Raw genomic sequence first — 6,748 nt, forward strand, 5'->3', positions numbered from 1 at the left:
GAAATGCAAGTGCTGGACAGCCCCTGGGACAAGGGGATTTAGGGTGGCAAATTACCCTGACTCTCAGAGGAGAGAAACATGAGTGCAAATAAAGAACACACTAAAAGCCCTGGCCAGGTAGCTCAGTTGGTTAGAGTGTCATTTAGATATGCCAAGGTTACAGGTTCAATCCCTGGTCAGGACACATTCAAGAATCAACCAATGAATGCATAAATAAATGCAACAACAAAATTTATGTCTGTCTCTCTCTTTCTCTCTCCCCGTCTCCCTTACTCCTTCCCCGCCCTTTCTAAAATCAATAAAGTTATAAAAAGAAAAAAGAACACACTGAAAACCCCAGCCCTAAGTACAGTAGCATCCACACACACACCACTCCCTACCAGTCCCTGCCAGCCACCACAGAGACAGGCAGATCTTTCTGTGATGAACTGCAGTAATGTGTAGATGCATGGATGGGTACAGAGCAATTGCATTTTAGAAATGATACCATACCTGATATTTACAAATGGCTCTTCATTTGGGGCTCAGGGATAGATGCTTCCTCAACACTGACAGAGAAAGGAACTATCTCAAAAATCAGACTCCATGGCGATGCAATCCTGCAATGAAGGTTTGTTTGTGAACAGAGGGCTCACATCTCTTATCACCCCCACCAGCACTGAGTTTCTGAGAGGAGATGAGGTGTTTTAGAAAGGAGGAGCCTTATCAGCACAGACCAGCCATGTTTTATACCTCTGGGGAGGATGCAGGGGAGAAAACAAAAAACAGTCGGGGGAGGGATCAGGACCCCCCAAAGTAAGGTGACCAGAGTGGTTGGCTACCAGGTACTTTCAGAGGAGGACAAGATAGGCCAGCAGAACCTGAAGCTTTGTCCTGCCAGCTTTGTCTTAACAGAGTATGTCATACTGTCTTCCTCTGATATTTCAACCTCCCTGAATTTAAAAAAAAGAAAATTCAAAATCAGGAGGCTAACATTACAGCAACTGCATGCTGGGGAAATAAAATGAAATTCTCAGGAAGGAAGGGGAAGAAGTGGCATCAGAGAGAGGGTGCGGCTACATGGGTATTACAACGTCCCATCTCCTCAGCCCCGAGTTTCTCTTCTTCTGCCTTTTAGGAAGTCCAGGTATGTTCTTTAAAATAAAATTATAAAATAAAATAAGTAAACATCAAAAGTCCAATGGCTCTGTGACCTTATCCATATGTATAAGCTATACCAAATGCATGTTTACTTTTGTCTACCCATCCAAATCGGTTGAAGGAAGTCCCCTTTAAAAAAAAACCAAAAACACAAATATTTGGGTTTTCCATTAGAAAAATAAAATATTTTTATTATAATATTTTGGGAAAGTATTGAGAAGTAAAAGACAAAGGAAAAAAAAAATCCACTCTGGCCCTGCCATCCAGAGAGAAAGACTTATATTTTGTTTTATTTCTGCCTAGTGGAAAAGACTACAGTTATGAATGATGAAGAGGAGGAGGAGGAGGGAGAGAAGAAAAAAAAAAGAATCTCCTCCTCTGGGGGCTGCTTGCAAAGACAGGTCCCTGCTGGGTGGGTTAGAAGAGACCTATGGGAGTGCCTGGCACCTTGAGGAGACTGAACAGGGACTCAGGTGTGAAGCTCATTATCAAGGGGGTAAGCACACCTTCTCCGCCCCTAAGCCTCTGGTCCCCTTCATTAGGACTCCCACAGAAGTGCCAGTGCTGATACTATCTATCTCTTCACCACCAGTTCACACAAGACACTGAAAGATCAAGTGTTCGTTTTCTCTCATGACCCGCCAGTTGCACATGCATAACGACTTGAGAAAAACTCCACAACTCGCCCAGGGGTGAGGCAGGTTAGAGAAGGCTCCTGAAAGCACAAAGGAAAAGCACTGTCCAGAGAGAGGACAAACAGCAAGGGGGGCACCGTTCTCCTTGCAGCCCAAATGGCAAGTGTCTGGGTCATAGCATGGAATCCCTGTGGCTGAGTAAGTGAGGATTCGAAGCTCGGGCAAAAATGACCTCAGTCCCTGTCAGCCCCACACGTGATGCGAGGGCCGCCAGTGGCGGGTCAGGGCACAAATGCGGCTGTCTGGGCTCCCCACCACAAACCAGAGCAGCTTGGGTGAGCATAGCGAACAGTTCTATTATTTCAGGATGTTTACAGACTGACGTATGCTGAGGAAAGTCCACACGCGAGCAAGTCATCTTTTTAAAAACCTCTTATCTAAACAAAGGCACAGGCAGTCACACGAAGCCACGGCAGGGTTCATTCACTCAAAACACATTTCCTGAGTGGCTAGGGCACAGCGGGACAGATACTCGGGGAGCCTCCACCCCACTCTGACACGGCGCTGGGACCCAACACAGCAAGGAAGCCAACTCCACTCTCAAGGGGCTCCCTGTCCAGTGGGGGAGATGCGCACTTAAGAAAGAGTGTAATGGCTGGCTAAAAGTAGGATGTGGGTGGGGTGGGGTGGGGTGGGTGCTGCTCCAGATGAATACAGGCATACAGACTTTGTCTGGATCTTGATTCAAACAATCAAAATCTGAATATGGACAGACGAGACCAAAGAATTACTGTTAATTCTGTTACATGCAATAATAGCAATGTGGTATAAAAGAAATCATTCTTTCTAAAATAGATATAAATGAGATTATTTATGGGGAGAATAACACAATATCAAAGATTCGCTGTAAAATACCTCAGGAAGGAAGAACAGAAGGAAGAAAAAAAAGGGGAGAGGGAGGGGAGGGACAGGGAGGGAAAGGGAAGGAGAAGGAGGGAGGGAGAAGGAAGGAGGGAGAGGGAGGGAACGAGAGGGAGAGGGAGGGAGAGGGAGAAAGCACCAGCTTGCATAATCTTGAAATCTTGATGACTGTTGAAGCTGGATAATGAGTATATGGGGCTTATTATACCATTCTATTTTTCTGTTTGAAAATATTCATGACACTTTTAAATAGACTGCAATGCATCATAGTGGATAGTCTAACAAAGACAGGCATAAAAACTAAGGGAACACAAACCAGAGACGATGGATGAGAATCAGAAAATAAACCTGCGAAGTTTATGAATATTTTAAATGATATTTCCTAGTAGGGTGGGAAGACACACTCACAAATTATAGCAGGTCCTTCACTAATGTCCTTTCATTCCAAGTTGTTTCATTAAAATGTTGATGAGATGACATAGGAGCCTAACTGTTGCTTATATCAATTAGCTTATGGCAAACTGGTTTCATTATATATTGTTTCACTTGAAGTGACAGAACCTATCGACTGCATTAAGTGAGGATGGACTGGACAATAGGAGGTGGGAGATAGCACACATGGCAGAGCTCAGAGGATGACCACAAAGTTTTCCTGTGTCCCTTAGTGTTAATTTGCCACACAGACCTCTCTCAAAAAGACAAGGCCAGAATCCTAGCTTGGTTGCTCACTAACTGTGTGATAGGAGCAAGTGGTAACCTTTCTGAGTCTCAGTTTCCTCATCTGTCAAATGGGAATAACCCTACATACTTCTTCAGAGGGCTAATGTGGGGACCTAATGATATAAAGAATGAAAAGTTCCAGCATGATGAACAGTATTCCATTTCTTGGCTCTTTAAACACCAGAGAACCTTAGTCTGGAGGGGGCTTCAAAGATTAGCAATGTTCAGTCCAAATCTTGCCATACTCCACCCCTCCCTCCAGGGTCAAGGCTCTCCACCCAGAGGGCAGGACATTTACCCTTCAGTAGTAGGGAGTAAAAGGGGCAGGTCCACGACTGGGAGGCACACCCACATGGGGATGAGACAGGGGTGGAGAGAACAGAGACACTCCAATACTTGGCAGAGAGGGATTACCGTACCTGTTCCTCTGCTCCTTGCAGCTGCAGGGAATGGGCTTGAATGACCATAGCTACAACCAGTCTTAGTTCTTAAGCTGATTTATGCTAAAGTGTAACTGGTTGAGTTATTAAAATAGTCACAGGCATATAAAGTAATACAGTCAATAATATTGTAATAACTATGTATGGTGTCAGGTGGGTACTAGACTTATGGGGGTGATCATTTCATAAGGTATATAGATGTCTAATTACTATGTTACACACCTGAAATTAATATAAATAATACTGTATGTCAACTGTAATTGAAAAATAAATTAGAAAAAAAACCTTTCACAAGGTTGCTACCCCTAACACACACACACACACACACACACACACACACACACACACACACACACACACTTAGTCTCAGGCCCCTCTATGGAGCTAGTAAATAAATAAATAAAGTGGAACTGATTGGTAGTAAGCTAATCATGGCCTTGAAGAAGGAAAGTTGTAGGGATAAAAGTAGTGTATTTTTAATGAAGGTATGCTCAAATTGTAATTTTCAATCACCTTATAACCATAACTGGTATACTCCAACACCTTTCTTTCCTCCAAAAAATAAAAACAAAACTAGAATCAGTCATAAGGTAGAGGTTATTTCAGCTAACCCGGTTCTCTTAGACCATCCCAGAGGCCAACTCTCAGAGATGAGACCAAGTCCATGGCATAGGCAAGCTTTGCCCCCAAATAGCACCCAAATACCAGCAGTCAATTCCTCCCATCATAGCATGACAAACACCAGCCATCATCCCTGATGGGAGGATAGGGTGGGAAAGTGCTTGCAGGTTGAACAATCTGGGCTAACCTGGGTCAGTTCAAGTGCTTTACCAAAGAAGCATCCCCTGAATCTTTGAACAGAACCTTTTCAGAGATTAGGAGCCTCCAGTCAGCACATAGTAGGGCCGTGAACATCCAGCAGGGTACACGATCATGAAGCCAGGCACAACACTTTCCACAGCCACAGGGCAATGAGAAAAGCTCTGGTCTTAGCTCTGGCAAAGCTAAGCCTGGTTTAAATCCTGGCTCACCCATGTCCTGTGTGACCATGGGCACTCGCTCTCCCTGAGTCTGTTTCCCCATCTCTAAGACAAGGAGGGCAAAACTCTGGGTTTTGGAGGGTAATCATGAAAGTGGCTGCAAAAGTACCACAGGGCAGGACCTGTCCCCCAGCAAGCACTTAATAATTCTGTCTTCTGTCTGTCTAAAGGCAAGATCTTACTGCAATTAGAGTCTCCAGAGCACCAGATGAGCTGCCCTGGAGAATCGAAGCCCACTTGTTGGGTCCTCTTCCCCTGGGAAGGGGACAGGAACAGAGTGCAGGTGTCAGAGCACCAGCAGGGAATGCAAACGCCATTGGCAGGGCCAACCCTCTGCTGGATTTTTTCGGGGGTTGAGGGGGGTGCTATCTAGAAGGGGGCCTGTTAGTGATTTCACCCTTCACCTAAACCACTGAAGACTGTAAGGGAGCAGACCAAACTGACAGCAAGAGGGTCCACATGCTGCTGAAGGACCCCCACCCCGCAAAGCCTGACGCACCTCCCAATAAAAGCATTTAGGCTGTAAGAACCCAGGCTTCCGAATAAATCATGTAGAAGGAGACGCACATTTACTCCGGTTTCAATACTCCTCTCCCCCATCCAGCAAAGGCCGTTCCCAGCTCTGCCCAGAGGCTAGCCTAGGATAAAGTTAACCCCACCTGCTCCAGCCTGGAAGCCAGGTCAGCGGCAGCAGAGGCTACGGGCAAGACCCTACTTCTCCCCCGGACCATTCAGGCAACCGCCAGGTGGGCGCCGCGGACGCCCTGACTGGGGTGCTCCCGGGCCTCGGGTGAGCGCGGGCTGCTGGGTGGGGCGCGCGCCGTCAAGAGTAGAGCCTCGGGGCCTCTCGGGCCACCGCCTAGACCCCAGCCCCAGCCCCGGTCCTAGCCCGCAGGCGGCCAGGCCACTGACATTCAAACCAACTTCACTTCCTGTTGTTAAGGGGGGGGGGGGGGGGCAGTGAAAAGCCACGAGAGAACATAAAGGCACGGAACCCAAACCGTGGGAAGCAAAGTTTGGGGATAATCTTACGCCCTTGTGGCAGGCGGTACCGCTGGCGCATTGCGCCCACTCCATGCTGACGTTTGGGGATTTTCTAGCCTTAGAATTGCTAGGTTTGGGTGTTGGCGGGCAGGGTAAGAGGTAGTTCAGGGCACGGATGGGAGGCTTTTATTTCGTTCTAATCCGTTCAGAGACTGATAGCCGCAGGCCCGGCCGCCTGGACAGAGCCACCTGCTCGCCGGGCGCCCTGTGGGTTGGAGGCGGGAGATGCTGCAGCCGCACCTGACCCTTTTGGGCGCCGGCTGGGGCGCAGAGTCCAGGCTCAGCTGGCGCGGTCCCCACTCGCGCTTGTCAGCCCGCCCACCCCGGAGCCCTGTGTCGTCTCGCCTTACCCGGAGCCACGTTGGCCACTGAGCCTCCGGTCAGCTCCTGCCTTCGCCTCGGCCCGCAGGCACAGCGGTCAGGACTCGCAGGCCGCCTGCGGAGCTGGGAGCGAACAAGACGACTAGACACAAGAGTAGCCAGGAGAGCGCCCGCAGTTCTGCGCCGCGCGGCCCACGGAGCTTGGAGCCTCCCTCATCGGCAGCGCGGCCAATGACAGGGCAGCTGGGAGCGCGGCCCCGCCCACGGCCCGGAGCTGTGACCAATGGCAGCGCGGCGCGGGGGCCCACCCCCGCTCCCCGCTCTCTCTGCCCCAGTGGGGCCAGCTGTCACCGCGGCTGCTGCTGGCGCACGTGGGCTGCAGCTGGGCCTGAGCTCAGGGAGCGGCCGCCTTTCCCACCCTGACCTGCGCAGGTTTGAGACCAGTGGGGAGAGCGGATGTGGGCGGAGCGTAGTGGTGCTGTGTGAT

At 49.2% G+C, this 6,748-nt stretch overlaps 1 protein-coding gene across 1 annotated transcript in view; it reads right to left on the reverse strand.

The window, feature by feature from the left end:
- Positions 1-6,456, reverse strand: part of MICAL2 (microtubule associated monooxygenase, calponin and LIM domain containing 2) — a 205,382-nt gene extending 198,926 nt beyond the window's left edge. The window contains exon 1 of the mRNA XM_090264022.1: positions 6,291-6,456. The gene's annotated coding sequence lies outside the window, so the exon portion shown is untranslated. The remainder of the gene's footprint in view (positions 1-6,290) is intronic.
- Positions 6,457-6,748: the final 292 nt, after the last annotated feature.

This window comes from Furipterus horrens, unplaced genomic scaffold (genome assembly GCF_987537825.1).
Source record: "Furipterus horrens unplaced genomic scaffold, mFurHor1.1.pri manual_scaffold_2, whole genome shotgun sequence".
Lineage (NCBI taxonomy): Eukaryota > Metazoa > Chordata > Mammalia > Chiroptera > Furipteridae > Furipterus > Furipterus horrens.